Genomic DNA, 23,426 nt, shown 5'->3' with positions numbered 1-23,426 from the left:
CTTGCAGAGTTAACAAAATCCAAGTGGGAAGAATCCCTGCCCCCAGTGATTCAAGTCCTGCTGATGAGCCAGGCTAACTAGGCTGCCATCAACATTGTCCTGGAGTTCTTTGACCCCCACCACAGACTCCATGGTAGGGAGGACACATTTGGCCTGGTGTCCTGGACAATGTCTGTAGTGACCAGGACACTAGACTTTAAAAAACAGCTTGATGCAGTAATGGGGAGTGGGGGGGGGGGCGCAGAAACTGTAGGGTGTGTATTCTTGAATAATGCAATCGGATGGGCCGAAGGGCCTTCTTCATCCAGAGCAATCTTGTGATCTTTTTCAAAATTGGTAAGATACAAATAATTGGTCACTCACTTCATGGCTGTTTATGAGACATTATTGAGTGCAAGTTCGCTACTACTTTCATCTGCAAACAGACTTTACTGGAAATTCTGGGAAGCATTTGCAGATATTTTGACATGATCATTGTATCAAATGCAAGATTATATATACACGTAACTGTTGCATTCCAATTGCTAGTTTGTCTAACAAATAAACTCAGCACAAAACAATATCAACCAATATCGGCAAAATAGCCTGATCTGTATGATTTAGGACTGCAACAGATGTGAATTATCCACCAATGCCATTGAGTGAGCTAAAATAGTACATTATCAACAGTATTTGACTGCAGAAATAATAATCCTTGCATGTAACATATAATAATAATAATAGTCCTGTAGCTCAGTGGTTAGAGCACTCGCTTTGCAAGCGAGAGACCTGAGTTCAATTCCAGGCAGAGGGCGAAACCTTGGGCAAGTTTCCTTACTCCACACAGAGCCTAATAATAATCCCTCCAAAACCAAAAACAATAATAAAATTGGTCATTTTCAATCTACGACTGTTTGTGGGACATTGCTGTGCGCAATTGGCTGCCGCGTTCGCCCACAAATATATAGTCAATTCACTTTACAGTGTGTTCTGTGCAGCGCTTTGGGACGTCCTCGCGACGTGAAAAGCGCTCTATCAAATGTAAGGATTATGTAACATATTATTACATCATTGAGACATACCAAAGCATTTCAACGGATTTACTATAAAGTTCAATAACTGTATTGTGTAGGCGACCAGAACAATCCAATTAAAGTGACTGATTGATCATAGAATGCTGTCAACAGTAGTCACAGAAAAGTTCAAGTTTCAGATTACCTGTCATTTTGTCCTCTCATACGGAGAAAAATACATGATCATGCAAAGCACTACGCTACTCTTTCTCACTCAATCAATTTTGTCATCACATCAAATTCCCTCTTTTATTTGCTGACACAATCCGCTCAACCATTTCGTTGCATAGTCTATTTCACATTTTCATTGCTCTCTGCAATAATAATAATAATCCAGACTATAGAAAATCAATCACAACTGTTCTGAAGGTCTGTTCACCTACCCCCTTCTGAGATGGAGTCTTTGCCTATTTTGTCCATGTTAAACTTACTATTTGGGTTCTGTTTATCTCGAATACAAGTGAATGCTTAATATCACCCCCGCCCCAGACCCCCATCCAGCTCGGGTGCTCAGCCAGTACGGTTAACGACTTCCACCTGATGTGAAAGGTACTATATAAATGTAAATTCGTATTGTTTCCACATGCTAGATACCCTTTCAACCAGACTAGCCATGCCAGTTTCCGATTGTAATCAGCAAAAATTGGCATTCGGCAGTTGAAATTAGCGGTGCTGACTCCACATAGAGTGCAGGCGCAGAAAGTGAAGTGACATCTATTGCAACTTTATAATGTAGAAGTCAGCCAATTTTACAGTCAAAAAGATGCTAAAAATAGAAATCAAAATGACCAAATAAATGCAAGGTAAAATACATTTATATAGTACTCTTCATGCAGCCAGCATCTTGGAGTGCTTCACCACAAAAATAAACATTATCATACGTCATAAATTTAAAAAATTGAAAATCCTAACACAGTTGACATCCCAGAAATGTCAGGACAATATATGCCACTTTGTGTTGTGATTAGTTGGCAACATCAATCTATCGTATCAGCCAACCATTACGATCTCCTAACAGCACCACCACTTACTGTTGGTTTGTTTCCACTGCTCACAAGGTTCTTATTCCTCCCCCGCACCCAGTCAGAAGTGGAGGGGAAAGCTCATAATATTGTAACCAAGTGAAAAAAGAAACAAATACAAGTAAATATTTTGATAATGAAACTGATATGAAATGCCTTTCCTGGAAAACATATAGGGGCATGTATTCAGTAAGAGAGAAAATATTACTACTAATAATAATTTGGTCAATCAACCCATGACTTTGTGGGACACTTATGTGCGCAATTGGCTGCTGCGTTTCACCCACAAAATACACAATCAATTCAGTTTACAGGATGTGCTGTGAAGGACTTTCAGATAGCTCGATGATGTGATAAGGCACTATATCAAATGCAAGGATTATTATTATTATGAAGAGAAATTAAACTTAGTCCTTCACCTTATTGCTATTTGTGAAACATTGCTGGCACAGATTAGCTGCTCATTTACTTACCTAACAGTTATTGCATTTGAAAGATATTTTGATGTGGAGAAACTGTATCAGCTTAAGTATTATTTATTCCTTATTTAACCTTTTCTGTAACATTTCAGACATTATGACAACCCATTACTATTATTCTGCTTTTCCAAAAAAGAGTCCAAATACGGATAATTCCAAACACTCTTCCTGGATTTAGATGATAGCATTCTCACTCAGGCTCAAAAAATAGTGGGTTCAATCCCCAGTTTGGTACTGGAGCCCATAGTCTAAGATGAAACTGTAGTACAACATTGGGAGAGCGCTACGTTATCAGAATTAATATTGATGTAGTGAGTGCTCTAACCACTGAGCCACTCCTGTAGCTCAGTGGTTAGAGCACTCGCTTTGCAAGCGAGAGACCAGAGTTTAATTCCAGGCAGAGGGCGAAACCTTGGGCAAGTTTCCTTACTCCACACAGAGCCTAATAATAATCCCTCCAAAACCAAAAACAATAATAAATTGGTCATTTTCAATCTACGACTGTTTGTGGGACATTGCTGCGCGCAATTGGCTGCCGCGTTCGCCCACAAATATACAGTCCATTCACTTTACAGTGTGTTCTGTGAAGCGCTTTGGGACGTCCTCCCGACGTGAAAAGCGCTATATCAAATGCAAGGATTATTATTATTATCATCCTTTGGACATGATACTAAACACAGGTCCTCTCTGCCAGTTCAGAGGAAGGTGTGAAAAAAATATCTGGGATAGGACTCGAGAAAGAAAAGCGAGCGTTTCTCCCAGAGTCCGGGCCAAACAATCTCGCAGATGGATCTGCCGTTCAACCCCAGGAGCTGTCAGTCAGACCCCGCTTGGCACATGGCTGCCACGTTTGCTTACAAACATTTCGACAGTAATTAGCAGCACACCGAGGCATTTTGAAGTAGGGTGCAATACAAGTGCAAGCTCCGGCTTTCTCTCTCCATTCCAGTTCCTCGAACCTTTCTTTCTTTCTTTCTTTCTTTCTTTCTTTCTCAGTCGCAGAGTCTGAACATATTTATCTCTGTCCCTGCGCCCCTCTCCCAGTGCTCGTGTGCCTTATCCTCTCTCCCTCAGTTCCTTCAACCTCGACCACAGCACTCCCCATTGCCACCGACTGTCCAGGCGTCTCCCTGAGGTCATCAGGGTCCAATGCGAAAACCCATTCATCCCCGGTAAGTGCTTTCCCGCACAGTCCTCCCCCCCCCCCCCCACCCGCCCCCTCCCGCAAACCATCCTCTCCAAAACAACCGACATAACCTCCTTCGATCCTTCGCTTGGTGCCCAGATTATCTGATTCATTCATTTGCATCTTCTTCCTCACTCCTCCCCAGTCCCCCCCAATCCTGCGGCACCCAATGCAAAGTCCCGGTGCCCGACCCGACCCACACCCGCAGCACCTCCCGGGAGGCTGCCCCACCGCCCCCACCTTACCTGCTGTTCCCCCGCAGCCTCCCTGTACATGTCCCACGCTTGGCCGAGGCTGAAGTTCAGGCTCAGACCGGTTGACCTGAGCATCGCGGCGCGTCCCCCTTCGCTCCTCCCGCCTTTTCGCAAAGTTTTCCACCTCGGACCGCGCCGCCAGCGACTCCGACCGACGTCAACACACCGCGGCGTCCTCCTCCGGGCTCTTCATCTCCTCGCCGCAGCCCGTCTCGGCTTCCCCCGCCCCTCCCCGGGGTGGGGGGGGGGCTCTCGGTTAACTTTTTTTTTGTCGGCGGAGCTGGCGGCGGGGACCGGCGTTCCTGTCCCGGCCGCCCCGAGCCGTCTCCTCCCCAACCGTCCGTGCGTGCGTGCGTGTGCGTGTGAGTGCGCGCGCGCACTAACCGCCGCCCGGCCCGGCCACCAACCGCCGCACCATCTCGCGACTCAACCGCCCGTCGCCGTTGCACCGGAAATCATGGGCTCGGGCGCGAGCCCCGCCCCCAGCCCCGCCCCCGCCGCCTCCCACTCGCTGGCCGCTGCTGTCAATCAGAGGCCCGTCGGCCCTGATTGACAGTTGGAGGGAGGCGGCCATGAACTTGAGGCTGAGTTGTCTGTCACTTGAACCGGTTTTTTTTTTACGCGCACACACACACACACACACACACGGGACCAACCAGGTTCACGCCAACCGCCATTCCAATGAGCCTTACGTCTGGCGTACTCGCGCCTGTCATCATGCCGGTGAGGCGCCTCAAAGCGCTTCGCAGGGATTCACTGCAAAGTGCGGTTACCGTGTCATTTGTGGGCGAGTCGTGGCAGTCAGTTCTGTACGTAGCAGCGTCTCACAAACAGCCGTGGGAGCAGGTCACTACTCTCATCTGGGAGATTGTTGTCCAGGACACCAGGACCAACTCAGAAATCCCTTCTCGTTTCCAGCAGTGCCGTGGGATCTTTAACGTCCACCGAAACAGTCCCGGCTCCACTAAGCAAACTCACTGCTTGTCGGCCTCCCCCCAACTCCTCCCGCCACAGGCGGCTGCAGACCGTCCAGAGCTCTGCAGCCCGTGTCCTCTCCGGCACCAGGATCCTCTCACCCCCATCCTCGCCCGACTCCACTGGGGCTTCCCATCACACAGAGGATACAGTTCAAGGTCCTGGTCCACACCTTCAAAGCCCTCCATAGCCTTGCTCCCCCCCAACCTCTCCGACCTCCTCAACCCCTACCTGTTCGCTCCCTGGGCTCAGCGGGCTCCAGCCTGCTTCACAGCCCCCGCCTCGCCCACCCCACCATTGGCGGGTGGGCCTTCAGCCCCTCTGCCCCCCCACCCTCTGGAACTCCATCCCGCAATCCCTCCACCTCACCCCTTCAAGACCCATCTCAACACCCACCTCTTTGACCGTGCCTTCGATCACCTTCCTTCCCCACCTGCTCTCCACCCTCCCCGATCCGAACCCCAAGCTCGGATCCGAAACACTGATTGTCCAGCGCCTTGGGACATCGGGACGTCCTCCCGACATGAAAGGCGCTATACAAATGTCATTTTGTTGTTGTTTTAAAGCATAAATGTATTATAATAAGCCTTGCATCGTGTTCACGTCATTGAGATGTCAAAGCGCTTCATAGGGTTTTACTGTGAAGTGTAATGGCTGTATATTTTGTAAGCAAACACGGCAGCCAATTTGTAAACAGCAATAGCCCACATGCAGCCACGGAGTGAATGACTAATTTTATCTAGTATTGTGCTGTAGGTTCTGTGTGTTTGGATGCTTGCTGTGCAAATTAATTGGTGTTGAAGGATTCACACTACCACTCTGACATCCTGCAGCAAGAGGAATCTCCTGCAGGCTCCACCTCCTGCTTGTTTGGATTCTGCCTTACACTCAAAACATATAATGATGGTATGGCTTGGAAATCGTTGAGACAATTTGCATGTCCATGTCTGTACCGGTGATGTCAACAGTTCAAAATAAAAACCTGGTTAAAAAATATTTCATGGCTGACTAAGTGACTTCCACTCATGAGGATGATTCGAAATTCACTCATGATTTAATCCCTCTTAAATTATGTATTGAGCTTCACTTGTGGAGATATTTATCATATCATGAATTTTTAATTAAAAACATTTGAATACTCTCGTTTAAACTGAGAGCTTTTACAGTGCTCCAGAAATGTATACTTTTGGCCTATCACAACCTTAGTTTTGGTTTACACCAGTAAACTCTTACACTCATCTGGTACATATGTACAGGTATTGAGTGAATCTATTCTGTTGGGATACTGCCCAACCACAACAACAACAACAAAATTACATTTATAGAACGCCTTTCACGTCGGGAGGACGTTCCACACAACATTGGAGAAACAGAGCTAGTTAGTGGATGAGGACAGCAAGTTTCCTATCATTACTTAGTACCCTGATAACAGATGAAACAACAATAATCTTTGCATCTGGTATACTGCCTTTCACATCAGAAAGATGCCTCACACTGCTTCACAGGATTTACTGTGAAGCCTATTGTAGTTGAACACAGCTGTCAAATAATGCACAGCAATGCTCCACCAAGAGCTGTGAAGTGAATGACCATATTTATTTTTTTGGGGATTGTTGACTATCGTAGTGGCTGAAAGCACGACCTCCGATGGTGGGCCAGAGGGTGCGAGGAGCGAGCCGGAGGCTGGTGCCAGCGAGCGGAGGCGTCGGGTAGTGGATTGTGGAGTGAGGAGGTCGGAGAGGTAGGGAGGTGCCACAAAGGTGCCAAGTGAAGGGATATGAACATGAGTGTGAGGATCTTGAAGTCGATCCTTTCAATGATAGGGAACCAGTGGAGCCTGGCCAGAACTGGTGGCAAAACTATCTACCTCCCCACATCTCAGGCTCCATGTCATGTGAAGGACTTTGAGATGTCATCTTGATGTGAAAGGAGCTATATAAATGTAAATTGTAATTGTAAAAAGAAATTGTAATACTTAGGTCCATCCCATAGTTTAGGATCTTGCCCTTTTTTTTAAACAGTACAATGTTATGCAGAAGAATCAACAATAAATTATAATAATAATAACTCACCTTTATATAGTGCCATTCACGTTGGGTAGCGTCTCGGAGTGCTTAACAGTGGCGGAGTTTAATGCTGAGCAAGGGGGAGGGGGAGCTATAATAAAAATATAATTGTTGATATTATTGATTATTATTTATTATTAGTGATCATTTAACACTGATAATTTTACTCCCTCCCCCTTTTTATTTATGCCTCTTAGAAATCAATACGGAGAGATTTGAAATTGCATTTCAAAAAAATGTTAAAGTATGAGAATACATTTTATGCTCTCCTAAACAGAAATGAATTAAGAATATAGAACCAAACCGAATTCACATTAACTGCAATCCCATTTTGTTGACCACTTGTTTTTGAAATCTGAAGATAATGGATTTCTAACATTAGCAAATGCTTGGATAAGATCTATTCTTTTTATTTGCATTGACATAAATGTGATGCACAACTAACTAGCCTGTGTCAATGGATTTTGCAAGTGTGTCAAGACATATACTTGGTATTCTTGTTTCCCAGATCAGGAACCTCATGTTAAAGTATTATTTTCCAAGGAACTTCAAACAGACGGCTTAAGTCTGCGCATACACATAATGGCTGATGTACATACACATAATGGCTGATGAAAGTAAAATCTCCAGCAGCAGTATGAGTGAGCCTTCTACCTAGAGGAAGGAACATATTTTATTGATGTTGAAGACTTAATGTTCGTCATACAAGAGGTACTGTAATAAAGAAGAAAGGAAAAGCTATGCTGCAAGAAAATGAAAACTGAAGTCACTTCAAATATATGGTTAGATATAAATACATATTTGAAGTGTGGAGTGAGATTACTTGAAAAATGGAACCCTCCCAAATGTATCTCTTTTGGCCATATCTTGGCTAATGACCTCAAACTCCACCACTCTGCTTAGTGATCCTATTGAATTCGTGACAAATTTTAAGGCATAAACAGTTCCATATTAACGGATGTATTCCAGACATGGGAATTTCCATGTATAGGTGGCATGCAAGGAATTCTCAATCTGATTTGAATGCTTTTAAGCAGTGTGATGGGTTTCCACATGTGTCAGATACTCAGTTGACAAAAAAGGGCAAGATATTGTACTGAGGCGTTTGGGGAAAATAAAACTAACAAGGATCTAGCAAATACAGAAAATGATGCTTCAAAACTGAATTTACAATGCTGATACACCATGATACACTGCACTGGCCAACAAGGTTGGAGCAAGGTCAGTGGACAATATTTAATTATTTCAATTACCCTATGGAACAGGACATTGAAATAATTATACACAGTATTTAAACATTTTATCATTGATCATCTATCCCCACTTCTGCTGAAGACATTGGCTACTTTTTCTTTCTATTGGGCATGGTTCCATGGATGCTTTATGGTGTCTTACTCATTTGACCATCTGTGAGTCTTGACAGTGAGAGTCACAGGCTTTGTAAAAGAGAGGGTGTGAGACAAGTCTGATCCTGTCTTCACCCAACATGTGCACAAGCCCACCTTTAGCAGATGTTTTTGGCTAACAGTTTAGAATGGGAAACCCTGCCTAATATATTCCTCCATAATAGAGGCACTGAAGCCAATTGCTCTGGCTCTACTCCAATCTCGGCTGAAATCAGTAACTCAACGCAGAACGGGATTGAGCCTGACCTACAATCTGTATTGCCCAGGCACTGACTGGATAAATTCACTAAGAAGCCAACCGGAAGCCCATATTGACACATTTTAGAGTTTTAATTGTACTAAAGTTGTAACAATTTTTCTCAGGGACCTTATAGTTTGTTTATTGAATGTTGCACAGTTGAGTATCCTTAAAGTGGAGTTTGTTGAATAACAATTGTTCAAAATAGCAATTTGTTCAGCAATCATTTCATAACGTTTTTAATTATGAGAAATCCCATTCTAAACGTGATGAAAATATTTCTATTTTAATGATTGTCATATGATAGACCCCAATGTGTGGACATCGGGAGAGAACAGGATGAGACTCAGATGTGACACCCTCAGTGGTCAATGTTGATACTCACTGTCCTTTCTCATGGAGCCTGGCACAGACTGTTTGAGCTGAATGACCTGTTTGCATACTGTAACCTTCTATATAGATGAGATGTCAGAGGGAAGTTGCCATTCATTGCCGTACGGATTCTACCCTCCAGCCCGAGCCTTCAGGAGAAGGGGGCAGAATGGTTTTCCAAATAATTAATAGAACTTTTGGATATGTCAGTTTCTCAGCTCTCTCTGACAACACTTCGGAACTGATTGACAGATGCCTATAGCAGCCCTGCAGCAAGAGAGGGAATCCTGAAACAAGTCTCTCAACTGGGAGTTTAGAGGTTTCATCCATATTTATAGGAGTAACATTCCCCATTGGACCAGAAAATCTGTTTAATGTCATTCTTTTGCCTTGACTTTTACTTTGCTTAAAAAAGAATGTTTACCACTCAAACTGCCTCTGGACAAAATGAACATAGGCTCGAAATCTGCTCATCAACACAGCAAATGGATTGGCTTTGCAAAGCCTTCAGGACTAATCCCATGATCCCATGATGAGTAATACATAGTCAGTAAAAGGATTGCTGTTAGGTCATGGGCACCAGGGCTAAATAAACTGGGGAAATTATTCCTGGTACTCCAGAAGATTTATCAGTATTAGCGAAAGAATGATAACAGGTATAATTTGTAATGCTCGTAAAATGATTTGTAAATACAAATCATGCAGGTAGCCAATCACCTGAGGCCAAATCCCAGAACGAACTCTACTGAGGGTGAGGAGCTTCATTTGGCATCAACAACAACTTGCATTTATATGACGCCCTTCACGCGGGATAGTGTCTCGGAGCATTGATAGTAATCTGGGTTCACGGAATTCAGAACTGAGAGCAGGGTTCAAGTGGAGCTCAGCAGGGTCAGCCTAAGATTCATCTGAGCATCTGCAGAAATAGTACTTACAAATCTTGCACATTTATATTTATAAATCTTGTGAAATTAGACTTCATTCTTAACATTTCAGGTATGATATTTCATCAGAAATTCCGAGATAGAGCTGATACATTAACCATCCCTTACAATGCTGATTAACCTGTAGTGGGTTTCTAACACTTGTTTGTTTTAATTTCAGATTTCCAGCATCAAAGTGTTTCTTTTAGCACAGGCCCCCAGTGAAAAATGCAGCGAGCGAATGACCAACTGTCTGGAACATTAGGTGTAAGTCAAAAATGTGGTCAAATCTTTTGACATCCTTTGTTCATTGTCTTCTCTGGTTTTATGTGCACCATTTTGTGCTTGCAAAATGAAATCAACCGTATCTGACTGACCTGCCAAGTTTGGGATACTGTTTCTCTGTAAAGGTTGAACTGATTGCTATTATATAAACCCAGTGATCTGCACCATAAATTAACCACAATTATAGTCACAACTCTATGGTTACCCCACCTTCATTTGGAAACCCCCTTAAAGGTCATGAATAATAATAATAATCTTTGCATTTGATATAGCCTGTCTTTGCAGTTCATAGAATATATTGTAAAGTGGATTGACTGTATTTTCTGAGCGAAACACGACAACTAATTGCACACATCAGTGACTCACAACAATTGTAGATTAAGAAACCAATTTTTTTTATTATTACCCCCCCTCCACCCAACGCCCAAAGTGATCTGCCAACTGACTAACTACCGGGTTCCTAATTACTGCTAAGCAAAAATTAGCTTTAAAAACAGTGGAAAATCTTTTTATTTTGTGTATTTACAAAGATTCAAAGGGAAAAATAAATTATATTGAAACAACTTGTTGCACCGAGGTGCTATCCTACGTAAAGAGCACTATATAAATCAGGTTGTTTTTGTTACTTGCCCTAGTTGCACTGCCTTAACTGGCTCTTTTCTGTTCTGAAACAATAAAATGTTTGCCAAACATTGATTTAATGAAGGAGATATCCTTTATGTTAATACAATCTCTTTCACTTAAATGTGAATCCATTAAGTATTATTCTCATCCTATATGGTTTAATGTTATATTTAAAAAAATGTTCCTCTGAGGGTTTTCTGCATGTGTGAAATATATCATCATTGCAATATATGTACAGACAACAATTTTTCTGTCAAAAGTGTTGTCAAAGCCAAGTGTGTACATTTGTACATCCTATGCTCTTTAGATATCGATTGACCTGATGTATGTTTGCAATATTTTGGGGGTATTTTTATTTCAGACTTTCAACATTCACAGTTTTTTTCCTTTTATCTCAACAAAACAATGCAGGGCTGGATTCCCATTCCATCCTGTTCCTGTGAAACACCAGTTTGTGTCCAACTTCCCCTTTGCTAATTAACGATAATCAAAGTGCCCTCTTGTGTCACTTCACTTGCGATCAACTAACATGCCAGAAACAGAGGAATTGAACCGTGGCCTCCTGGTGTATCCTGTTTAGTAGCTGTGCCTTTACCGATGAGGCCAATGAGTGTCTTATTTCTAAATCTCAATTTAAAAGTATTTTTGTTTTTTTGTCTCTGGAGACGTGACATCTAAATGTTTAAGCACACACATTATTTTATGTAAACTTCTTGTACAATACTGGAGGCAAGATTGCATTTGTCACTGTTTGATTGCCGTGAGAAAGTTAAGTTGTTTGGCAGTGTTCAGTATTAATCTATAGATCATGTTTGGGAATTTTTTTATATGGGAAATTCCTACCAGCAGTCTTGTTGAATATTAATAATTATTTTTTGGCCTTCATAGGTCAGTCCTCAGCAGATTTACTGTTTTTTTACTGAGAAACCTGAAAGAGAAGGTTGCCATCCTCTGCATTCTCCCCTGTTCTTATCAAGTGACAGATTTGAAGAGCATTTCACATTTGGAAGATAAGCTTCTGTGCACTCTGATCAGTCTGCTAACTACGTTGTTTTCCTTCAGAGGTTTATGGACTAGTTAATTGCAAAGCAAACACCAAACAAAACTAAATTCAAATATTTATACAGCCACGTAGATGATATTGTTTTGTACATTGTTCATTTTTTTTCTTTGGGGGTGTGGTTGCTTCAGCCAGTGAGTGCTGATGATGTGGACTGGACTGTTGAATGGGGCACTGACAGATGTCTGCTGTTCCTGCTGGATCTCTGGTCAGTTTCTAATGCTGTGGGGTCAAAATTGCAGTATTCTTGATGGAATTCCTCAATATGAGTTGTGCAAATGGGATATTGGGAAATCATTCCAGTAACCAGAACTATATCATGCTGACCTCTGCAACCCTGCTCAATACAATTTATGTGAATAATAATCCTTGCATTTGATATAGCACCTTAAATTTTATCAGAACCACTGTGAACATTTTTCCTCTGAATTTCCCTTTCTTGGTCGTCTTAAGCACCAAATATATTGTCCACGCACACTTAATCTACAAAATACAGGGTGACTATACTGAATTATGAGCAACTTTGAGATGTTTTGAGGATGTAATCAGATGTTTTATCAAATGCTGGGGTGAATATAATTAATGACACTGCCACATAGGATTTCAACACTTCATAACCAGGCACATCAACTTGCTAACAGCTCTGCCTCATAGTGGCCTTGCTTATTCCCCCACCCCACCCCCGAAGATAATCAATAGTTGATCATTAGACTTTCAACAAGCACAGATTTGAGCCCTCTCTAGGTAGATACCTGGAACCAGGAACTCCCTTTTAATTCCTTGGGGAGCAGCACAACTCAGTACATTGCCACCATCTTCTTGCCCACAGCCTGGACCCATTGAGTTTTTGGTTGCACCAATTGGAAGCGTGGAGCTTCAGCAGCAGCTCCCTACCTCTGTGCATATCAATCAAGGTGGATACCGAGCCTTCGATATATGAATGTGTTCACACACCTGGACTCCAGATATTGCCTACTGACAGTTGTCGTTCCAAGTCTCAGAGTTTCCTCATCAGCTATTCAATGGACATCTGGCTTCAGAATCATAGGAGGACCTGTGTGCCAGCTACCTTGATGTTCTAGAGATCCATCTCGAGGCATAGCCACGGGTGGGCCTGGATGGGCCGCGACCCATCCAATTAGCACCCTGTTTTGCAATATTCTTTGCTCTTTGTATCTCATGTATGTTCTGGGGGAAGATACTTCAATAAATATATTTGCCAACTATATCTGAAAATGTTGCTTTTAGATTGGTATTTAGATTGGATCCTGTCCATTAACAGTGATCTGGGTACTTAGTGGCAAAGAAGTAATCAGATTCTTTCTGCGATTAACTGGGTTAATCTTTTAGATGAAGAAATAATCTGCAAAGTATTATTTATCTTTGTGTTTTGATCAGCACACAGGAACACTGCTCTCGGCTCATTGAAATGTAAAATGTACTTAGCAGCCTTCAAGGGTGGGGCTGATATTAAATAGGTCTGAGTGTCGGGATCTATTTTTCTGGTATGAGTGCTTGGCTCTGCAACCAGAATCAGGGAAGAGACTGCCTCATCTCTTTTCCACCATTAGAGGGTGCTTTAGTATGTTTGCAGCTCAATGTGAACCTCTAGTGTCAAAATATTGTATTACAATTTCAAGTACTGTACAGTATTTCCATGTCCAGTGAATGCTTGAGAGTCCTGGCTGTTTTGCCAGTCAGAACCAGCACTAATAAACAAATGATCCAATCCCTGTACCACTATGTACAAAACAGATTAACTATATTATAGATGATACAGGTATTGTCTTAGCTGCTCCCTTCCCCTTTCCCCAATCCACTCCATTAGGACACCAGCCCTTTCCTAACGGGTTTAGTTGCTTGTTCATGTTTGAGCCTCCCTTGCATCTTCGAGACCCGTCTCAAGACCCTCCTCTTTGACAGTGCCTTTAGTCACCCTCCTACTGCTACCCTACCCACCCTTTCTGATCCCAACCACCAGATCGGATGTGGATCCCTGACTGTCCAGCGCCTTGAGACATTCTCCTGATGTGAAAGGCGCTATACAAATGTAATTTGTTGTTGTTGAGCCACTTGTTGGTTTACAGCACAGAGGGAGGCCAGTGAACCCATTGTACCTGTGCGTAATGGGGACATTTCTCTGAACCATTGTAACATTATTGTTCCTCGGGTAATTATCTTTATCTCAAACTCTTAATCTGTCGTTCTTTTCTTCACATCTTCATCGCTATTAAGTTGGCATCTCTGGTAAGAAGCCTGCTCTCTGCCTCTGACCACCTTGACCTAAAGTATGTAACAATAGTATATACAACCATATCAATAGATCCATTGTTTCAATGTCAATTCCTGCAAATGTTGCATAAACTATTGTATACCTACATACATAAATCACTGTTAATATGAAATGAAATAATTTTTTAAAAAACAATTCTTACGCATCCTGTTCCTTTGCTTTCCTTTTGCGATTTTCTATTCTTCGTATAAATAATTATCATTGCATTTTGATATAGTGACTTATTGTGTTGTCTAGGATTTTACTGTAAAGTGTATTGACTGTTTATTTTTAGGTGAATGCGACATTCAATTTGTGCACAGCAATGACTCACAAACAGCCACAAGTGGGCAACACTGCAGTGTGCATTTAGAGTGAAACTTGATTTAATTCAAGTCTCCTGACCTGAACTGATGCATGTTTATTCTGCTTGCCTCCAGCACACTGACACAACAAATAGTCTGTACTCGACTGTAAAACAACATTCTGACCATGCGTACGCTTAGCAGACAAGCACAATCCTTAGTGCACAGATACGCAGGCAATATTGAACCCAGCTTTGCCATACAGCATGTTAGAGATGAGGATGAGCTATATTGTACAGAAATTATACTGAACTACACCTTGAAGAAACCTTCCCTTGACCCATCACAGCTATCTAGCTACCGGCCCATCGCAAATCTCCCTTTCCTATCTAAGGTCCTTGAGAGAGCCGTTGCCTCCCAGCTTCGCTCTTTCCTCTCCTCCCACTCCCTCCATGAACCCCTCCAATCGGGTTTCCGTGCTGCCCACAGCACGGAAACTGCTCTGGTCAAGGTCATGAATGACATCCTGACCATGTGTGACCAGGGCTCCCTCTCTGCCTCCTCATCCTCCTCGATCTCTCCACCGTCTTTGACACCGTGGACCACTCAATCCTCCTCCACTGCCTCTCCTCCCACCTCAACCTTCAAGGTTCTGTCCTTGACTGGTTCAGGTCCTACCTTTCACACTGCCTCCACTTTGTCGCAGCAAACGGCTTCTCCTCCAGCCCCCGCACCGCCTCGTGTGGTGTTCCTCAGGGCTCTGTCCTCGGTCCCCTCCTCTTCACCCTCTACATGTTCTCCCTTGGTGACATCTCCCTTGGATGACACCCAACTCTATCTCTCTGCCTCCACCCTCAACTCCAGGACTAGTGAGGTCCTGACCGACTGCCTGTCTGACATCAAGTCCTGACGAGAGACAACTTTCTCCAACTCAACGTCAGCAAGACCGAGGCTCTCCTGATTGGCTCGCACCAGCGCCTCCACACCTCAGGCATTGGCAGCATCAGCATCTATGGCTGCACATTCAACCTCACTAAGCCAGTCAGGAACCCGGGTGTCTTGCTTGACCCTGAACTGTCCTTTCTGCCCCACATCCGAGTCATGACCAGCACTGCCTACCACCACTTCCGCAATATTGCCAGATTCTGCCACTGCCTCACCCCTCAGGCTGCCGAAACCCTTACCACGCATTTGTCACATCAAGGCTCGATTACGGAAACTCCCTCCTCATCGGCCTTCCCAACTCATTCCTTCACAGGCTGCAGATCATCCAAAAGTCTGCAGCCCATGTCCTCTCCCGCACTAAGCTCCGGCGATCCTATCACCCCCATCCTTGCCCAACTCCACTGGCTTCCCATCACACAGAGGATACAGTTCAAGATCCTGTGTTCACCTTCAAAGCGCTCCATGGCTTTGCTTGCCTCTACCTCTCCGATCTCCTAACCCCCTACCACCCTGTTTGCTCTCTCCACTCAGCGGGCTCTGGCCTGCTTCAGGTCCCCCTCCTTGCTCGCCCCACTAGCGATGGACGGGCCTTCCACCACTCTGCAACCACCCTCTGGAACTCCAGGTGCAGTCCCTCTATCTCATCCCCTCCCTCGCCACCTTCAAGACCCAGCTCAAGACCTCCTCTTCGACCGTGCTTTCGAACTCCCTGCTTCCTCCCTTGCCCTCCTCCCTCCCCCACACCGACCCTCAGCTCGGATCTGTAACTCTGTCTGTTCAGCACCTTGGGATGTCCTCCCGACATGAAAGGCACTTTACAAATGTAATTTTGTTGCTGTTGTTACTGATGCATCAAGAAAGCATTACATTTCTAAACTTTGAAGAAAAGGAGGAGAGGTAAGCAGGAGCTAAACTGGTTCCAAGGTGACATGTTTGGCATGAATGTCAGAATCAAGCCAACTCTCTGTGGTGGTCCACAGAGTTCACCAACACACACTCTGGGGTCCCCAAGCCTTGATTGTTACATTCCTTTGCGAAACATGTCTTCTTGCAGCCAGTTCAGAATGAAGAAGTCTTGCTTATTTCCCCCTAGGAGAATAGTCACTAATTGGTTGATTTGATAAGGATCTTGAATTTGGTCCGCTGGGGGATAGGGAGTCAGTGAACCAAGCAAGGATGGGGATGATGGGCTCATGGAGCCTGGTGTGGGAGAATACGTGGGCTGCAGAGTGCTGGATGTTTTGCAACTTATGTGGGGAGTACATCAGGCGTCCAGCAAACAGTGTGTACAAAAAAGATCAAGCCTGCATGTGATGAAGCATAAGTGAAGGACTTGGTAATTTGGGTTGGTGGTGGAGTCAGGCGATGTTGCTGAGGTTGGGGAAATCCAAGCAAGCGAGAGCCTGGATGAAAGGTAGGATTTGAAGGGCTGTTGGGTGGCAATCAAGACACTGAGGTTTCACACAGGCTCCATGAGGTGGCGTGAGCATCTATGCAGATTGACTTCCTGAGTCCATGAAGTAAGAAGGCACTGCCAAGAACCAAGCAGGAGAGGCTCAGTCTTATTGACCATTGAGCTGTGGAAAGTTAGAACTCATCTAGGATCTGATAGGCAATCAATCATAACAGTTTTGGTCCTGGAATTGACATTAGAAGCAGAGATGGAGTTGGATGTCATTCGCGTACATGTGAAGGTTGATCCTATGCCTACAGGTGCTGTCACCAAGGGGAAGAACATAGACGATGAAAGAGAGAGGATCAAGGTTGGAGCCCATTGGAAAACTACTTGTAATTGTGCGAGGCTGGAGGTGAAACTATTGAAGGAAACAAAATGAAATTGCTGGGATAGGTGAGAGTGAAAGCGGGAAAGGACAGAACCCTGGAGGTGGGAAAGGGAGAAGGATGGAGTAGTCAATGCTGCAAAGGTGGAAGTAAAGATTGAGGAGAACATGTCACTTTGTACTTGGTTGTGGACTTTGCCATGTAGAAAATGGTTGCTGCAATTGCCAAGAAGTACACAGTCACTACACTTGACAACAAAAACACGTGAAGAATTTTGACACTCATTGGCCCTATATTAGCTGCAAGCTTTATTATTAGGGTTTGTCTTGCCTTGTAAAATCTGGAATATAATCCACTGCACCTTAAATTTTTTATATTTGCTGAAAATCAATTTTTTTCTGGTACAACACTTGAGGATTTTATTGTAAATGAGGTTGAGTGAGGTATGGACAGGGTTTTATAGGAAATTGTTATGGTGTTCATCAAGTGCAGCCTCAGGAACAAGTTGTCTTTGAATTCATGCAGGTAACAGAAGGTTGTTCACTTCCCCCATTGCACAAACAGCAAACCTTGTGTCAGACCAATGCCAAAATGTGGCACAATCTGCTGGTTGTCTTAGTCACAAGACTGTGGCACGGTCCTGAGATACCACCAGAGCAAAAATCTCCCACCTCTGCCAACAGTACAGGGGACTTTCTGGAGAAAACGCTATTTATTATTTATTATCATTTATTTATTATTGGGACGTTCTTCCAACATGAAAGGCGCTATACAAAGGTAATCTTGTTGTTGTTGTTATGTTGTGGGAGCTTTTGCAATAGACCATGCAGCATTTAGACAACAGTATTAAGTAAAAGGTTAGTCAAAGCAAACTCGTCCAAATTCAGTGCTATTTATCCATGAAGATATCAATATGCAAGTCTTGGCCTCATGTTTGCCTTGAGGGCTAAGCAGCAGATGGAAACCTGCACATCTGTGAGACAAATCATCATCTCCCTTGGGTATTTATCTGAAAATGTAAACTCAGGGCAGTTTGAAAAATGTACCATAAAATTCTGAGCATAAACATCACAGCTGCAGATATATCATTCAGTATATATGTCACTGTTTTTCTTATCATTTTCAATAAAAACTTGTAAGTTTGCACCTTTCTATTTTAAAGGGCATGTAAATATACACAAAAGGTTGGGTTTTACTGGGTTTTACTGCACATTGCTGGATATTTTACCAATAGAATTTTTAAAAAATGTTGAGAAACGTCAGGCTTGTCGCCCCAGTGTACCTATTTTTGACAGTAACAGGCAATTTTACTTGATGCCTTAACTTGCTGATCCTTCTCACTATAAATACTAGAAATTGGTGAGCTACAGAGAGAAAAAAGTAAGAGAAAAAAGGGGATCTGTCAAGAATAGTCAATTAGCCCATCTGCCATGCTGATTATCCAGTGAGCTACAGAGAAGATGGGGCTGTCTGCTCATCTGCTGTCTAGTTCGATGCACAACAGTAATGCATTTTAAATGATTTGGCCAAGGCAGTCTGATTGGGGGTGGGGAGGGGAGATATGTAGTAGGAAAAACAATCTGAAAGGCACAGACTGTCCTGGTATATTTCTTCTCCATCAGTATGCTCTCTGTAGGACCAGAATGAACATCCTGTTTTTCTAAAAAAAAATATTCACTTTTTCGGATGCTGAATTTAACATTGACAGTGTATTTAAAATGCCAAATTGGAACACGGTTTCAAAAATTGTCTTAAATAGTTGCAGGCTTAATGTTCTTAACATTTGAATGTTGTCTGCATTTTAAGAGACAGTAAACTGTGGACATTAGAACTGCACGGTTTTACTGTCTCCTGATTGTCCAGATCAAATACCACATGAGAGTCCAGCAATCCCTCAAAGCATGAATGGAAACCCAATTTCTGTCAAGAGATTGAATTGGGATGAATGGAATGAACTATTGATGAAGAAAGTGTCATTGTCAGCGTGGCTCAATTTAGCACTGTTACTTCTGGGTCAGAAGATCGTAAGTGCAAACTCCAAATTGGGACTTTGATCTCACAGTCTAGGCAGACTAGTCTGGGTCTGGGTGCAGTCTTAAATCAAGATCCTATCTGCCTGATCAGGTGGATGTTAAAAACCCCATGACATGATTTGAAAATAGAAGGGAGTTTTCACATGATCTGGTAAAAAATCCTCCAGATAAGACTAATTATTAAATGAATTACTATTTGCGGGATCTTGCTGTGCACAAATTAACTGATGCATCTGCCCACAAATACATAGTTCACTATGAAATGTTTTGAGACACTGCGATTTTATGGCTGCTATATTAAACGCAAGAATTATTATTAGGGTCTTTCAACTCACAGTTTAGGCTGACATTCCATTGTAGTTCTGGGGGTATGCTGCATTGGCAAAGTTACAAATCCTTTGGATGAGACTGAGAGACTTGACAGAAAAATAGTCATATTTTCTAACTAGATTCCTCACAAGATACAGAAGATTCTCCATGAAACTAAATATCATCCAGGAAACTGTGATAAAAGAATCCTTCTAAAACTGGGCATCTACACATTGTTGACAAAACCAAAAGCTGGTTAACTGAGCAATTCCACCAAAACCCACAATTTTTATTCAGAATTTGACTCACCTCCTTTTTCAACCATGCCAACAGTCACCTCCCCTCTCCCTCTGGCTTAGCGTCAAGCTTTGCCACTGTTAACAACAACAAAATTACATTTGTAAAGCGTCTTTCACGTTGGGAGGATGTCCCAAGGTGCTGGACAGTCAGGGTTTCAGACCCGAGCTGGGGGGGGCGGGATTGGGGAGGGTGGAGGGGAGGGGGGTAAGCAGGGTGATCGAAAGCATGGTCGGAGATGAGGGTCTTGAGATGGGTCTTGAAGGAGGCAAGGGAAGGGGCGAGGCGGAAGAACTGCAGGTTGGAGTTCCAGATGGTGGGGCAGAATGGCAGAAGGCCTGCCCACCAATAGTGGGGTGGGTGAGGCAGGGATGTGTAAGACGGGAGCAAGCAGGATGGTAGGGGGTTAGAAGGTTGCAGAGGTAGGGGGAGCAAGACCATGGAGGGCTTTGAAGGTGAGGACCAGAATCTTGAACTGTATCCTCTGTGTGATGGGAACCCAGTGGAGTTGGGCAAGGATGGGGGTGATAGCGTCGCGGAGCCTAGTGCAGGAGAGGACATTGGCTGCAGAGTTCTGGATGATCTGCAGCTTATGGAGGAAGGAGTTGGGAGGCTGACAAGCAAGCAGTTTGCACAGTCCTCAGCACTGCATTCAAATCCTGATGTGGGATTTGAACCCAGAACCCTCTGAATCAGAGTGTGAGAGTGCTACCATTGAGCCAAGATGATATAAATAGAATGTTAATGGCACAGATGAAGTCCATTTCGACCATTACGTCTGTGCCAGTGTTTTTCTCAACATGAATCACTTAATCTCTTTATTCCACTTTCATGCAAGATCTCCATTTCCTTTAATATTCCTCCTCTTCAAGCAACTATCTAAAGAGTTGTGAAGTTGAAGGTTGGCTGCCGCTGCTCAAACCTCCTACAGCAAAAATAAATATTTCCTTTGCACTCTCACCCTTCCTCCTCATTCCCCCCACAATATGTTTCCTACTCTTCTTAGTTGCTGAATATTCCTCATATGTATTTTGGCCTAGACTGTACATTTTTTATTAATACCAGGAATACAAGTGAGTCCCCAGTGCTCTGCAGCATCAGATGCTATCTGCTTGAGCTAGATGAAATCTTGACCTTTTGACTGATATGTGGGATTCTAGTCAAGAGGTAGTCATTTCCTGCCTTTAGGATTTTGTTATCCAGCCAAGTTATGTGCCTGGCAGATAATAAACAAAAGTGAACGCATCCAGAAGAGGAAGGAATAGAAAAAAATGGTGTAAATCTATTGGAAACAAATATGTTTACCTGTATAAATGGGGGAGAAAATTTCCACAGCAACTAACATTTGCAAATAAAGACAGAACAAACGATTACGCTTCTTAGTTGGCCCCTGTAGTGATACATTTGTCACGAATTAGAAGAAATCTCCCTGTTAACAGTATCCAACAGGCAGCAGATGGTCAGCAAAACAACAAAACGAACAATCTGTTTCTCCATGAGGAGTGGGGCGGAAGGACGTGGAAGGTATTTGATTCCAAATCTACCCATGCAAAGTTGCCAAATCAGATTTGGAATAAAGGGCAACCCACTGCTATCACCTCCTGCTCAAAGGGATCTGAGTTAAGAATTGATTCAGTCTTGTTCACTATTGTATCAATTTAAAATATTCCACAGATAGCTTCTAAGATAAGATAACCAGAAGTTACAATAGTCCTGTAGCAATACTCATTGGTGATTTGGGAACTTTTTTTGTGAGCCAAGTGTCCAACATATGTGGAAACCCATCACCATGCTTAAGACTATCCAAACCAGACTGAGTGAGGGTTGCACTTATGAATGCCAACTACACATAGAAATCTCCTTCTGTCTGGAATGGAATGGGGACTTTCTCCTTTAGGGGAAGCATCCTGCTTATCTAATTCCGCAAAACATTAGGGGCAGGCTGGCAATAGACAAAAGCTTGGGGCACCATTGTGTGCACTGGGGTCACTGGTGGGGTTAACCAGCTAAAACTGCATAGCTTGCCATAAAAACACTGAGTGGCAAGATTCCTGCTGCTTATTCAACAAGGACCACCCTGTATGTTTGGGTTTTGACTTGCAGGGTTAACAACAACAAAACCAAGATTACATTTGTATAACGCCTTTCATGTCGAGTGGACCTCCCAAGGCGCTGGACAGTGTACAGCATTTCAGACCCGAGCTGGGGTCAGGGATGGAAAAGAGAAGGGAGGGGAAGGGGGCTGACTGATGGCATGGTCGAAGAGGAGGGTCTTCTGGAGGAGACTGGGGGCTGGAGGAGAAACCGTTAGAGGCAACAAAGTGGAGACGGTGAGGGAGATAGGAATCGAACCAGGCAAGGGCAGGTCCGCGAAGAGTAAGTAAAGAGGAGAGGCGGTGTATGAGGATGGAGTGGTCGACAGTGTCGAAGGCGGCAGAGAGATCGAGGAGGACAAGGAGGCAGAGGGAGCCCTGATCACAGATGTTCAGAATGTCATTAGTGACTTTAACCAGGGCTGTTTCTGTGCTGTGGGCAGCACGGAAGTTGGATTGGAGGGGTTCAAAGAGGGAACGGCGAGAGAGAAAGGAGTGGAGCTGGGACGTGATGACTCATTCTAGTACCTTGTAGAGGAATGGGAGGTTAGAGATGGGGTGGTAACTGGAGAGGAGGGATGGGTCCAGGGAAAGTTTTTTCAGGATGGTGGTGATGACGGCTGTTTTTAGGGGGGTGGGAACTGAACCGGTGGACAAGGAGAAGTTGATGACGTTGGACAGGATAGGGGCCAGAAGGCGGAGCTGGGAGATGAGGAGAGAGGTGGGGATGGGATCGAGGGATCATGTGGTGATTTGAGTTTTCAGACAATCGAGGTGAGGGAGGAGGGAGAGATAGGGTCGAAGGAGTATAGCGGGGGATGGGTGGGGGTTGGGTCATGAGGTAGAGGTGATGTGGGGGTGGCGGTGGAAGGGGCAGAGGTGGCTGAACATGTCCCCTCGATTTTGGTTTCGAGGAAATCCAGCATCTCCTCACAGTTGGAGTTTGAGGAGAGGATAGGCGAGGTGTGGGACAATGGACGGAGGAGACGGTTTGTGGTGGAAAAAAGAAGCCTGGGGTTGTCTTTTGCCTCCAAGATAACCTTGGAGGAGAAGGAGGATTTGGCAGAGGCAAGAGTGCAGCGGTAGGTCTGAGGAGCTGAGTGGGAAGGAACCCTATTCCGAGTCATGGGTCTGTCCTCCAAGTCCCACTGATGAGCCAGGCTGGCTGATCTGTCATCAGCAGTGCCCGGAATACTGCACATCTGCCTGGAACATGACTACCGAGACCGCCACAGAGGATTAACTCGATTCAGGCGGACATTCTTTTACAAAGCATGTCACTTTGGAGCCAGTTCACAAGCAGTTTGTTCTGGGGACCCTCTTCTATATAGTTGGTGCAAAATCATTACAGGAGGCATAAAGAGACGACTTGAACTCTGTTTGGGTAGGATTCCAACTCAGCTCTCAGAGGTGAAGGGACGGTGTGACTGACCAGTTTCTCCAAGTTA

The sequence above is a fragment of the Callorhinchus milii genome, unplaced genomic scaffold, assembly GCF_018977255.1.
Source record: "Callorhinchus milii isolate IMCB2004 unplaced genomic scaffold, IMCB_Cmil_1.0 Scaffold3, whole genome shotgun sequence".
Lineage (NCBI taxonomy): Eukaryota > Metazoa > Chordata > Chondrichthyes > Chimaeriformes > Callorhinchidae > Callorhinchus > Callorhinchus milii.
Note: the sequence above shows the minus strand (reverse complement) of the source record.